General features: G+C 39.5%; 1 pseudogene; it reads right to left on the bottom strand.

Moving 5' to 3' along the window:
* Positions 1 to 247: 247 nt before the first annotated feature.
* LOC140510559 (DNA polymerase epsilon subunit 3 pseudogene) lies at positions 248 to 649 on the bottom strand (annotated as a pseudogene).
* Between the last annotated feature and the right edge of the window lie 576 nt (positions 650 to 1,225).

Below are 1,225 nucleotides of genomic sequence, written 5' to 3'. Positions count from 1 at the left end.
CTACCTTGTCAAAAGATCACAATTTATGGATTATGTAAAATGAAATTAGAAAGATTTCATTCAGAAAAAAAAAGCAACTCTGGTTTGGCAATTATATAGGAAGTATCCTCTGGTCCTCATATTTAAGTATCCTTTATAGTAGAGGAAAAAGCCATAGAATTCTCTGTCAAATGGTTCAATGGATGCAACAGGGTTGAACCCCAAGTTTTCTTTCTTATCATTTGACTGGACATTCTCTCCATGAAGCTCAATTGTCTACCTCTTCATCATTCTAATCCTCCTCTTCCATTCTTTCATCATCCTAATTATTCATATTATATTCATATTATATGATACTATAGACTTCCCTGATCTTGTCTTGCTCCTCAGAATCTGTTCTTTCATCTTTATCCTTTTTTTTTTATGCTCTGAAGTGCCTTCTTACCTTTTTGTTCACACCTTATATGCCTTTCGTGCTTCTTTCAAAGGGGAAATGAATCGCTAAAATCCCATTTCTTCCACTGCTAATAGCACATCATCAGTATTTAAGGTGTCCTGTTTTGGCACTCTGGGCCTCTTTGGACATGTTGATGCCATCTGAGAGCACCTCCTTGATGATACTGATGATGACCATGTTAGGAAAGTTCAGGTCTTCTGGACTTTCTGCCATGGCTACATGGCCCCTAGTCTCCACCGGGAGAGCCACAACAAGGCTGTTGCCAACAGCCTTTGAGACAAGGAGACAAGGCGGTAGTTGTGATCAACACCTGTAAGGGCAACTTTTGTCTAGCTAAAGGCACTGCTTCTGTGGCCATATATCCTATCTCGCAAGAGAAGGATAACAATTTAAACATGAAAGAGTAGTTGTAAGGGACTCAAAGTGTTTAATCTGCTTATATTCCTACATGGGAAGATGATATATGTAACTTCAGAGAACTTCATCATTATTAGAGTAATAAGAAGACATGTGCAAAGACAGAGGGTATGGGTATGAGTCAGTTATATTGGGATGATATCAAGAAATTGAAGGGTTCAAAAAGAGGGATGTGCTGGGAGAAAAGGAAAGAGAGAGGAAAAATAAGGCAAATTTTCTTACATGATGGAGGTGAAAAAGGAAGAACTTCCTTTTCTCAGTGGAGGGGAAAATGAGTGGGTGGCAGGTGATGCATGAACCTCAACCTAATTGGAAGTGGAGGAAGGAGGGAAACAGAGAGAGAGAGAGAGAGAGAGAGAGAGAGAGAGAGAG

This window comes from Notamacropus eugenii, chromosome 6 (genome assembly GCF_028372415.1).
Source record: "Notamacropus eugenii isolate mMacEug1 chromosome 6, mMacEug1.pri_v2, whole genome shotgun sequence".
NCBI lineage: Eukaryota > Metazoa > Chordata > Mammalia > Diprotodontia > Macropodidae > Notamacropus > Notamacropus eugenii.
This window is presented reverse-complemented; position numbering and strand designations above follow the sequence as displayed.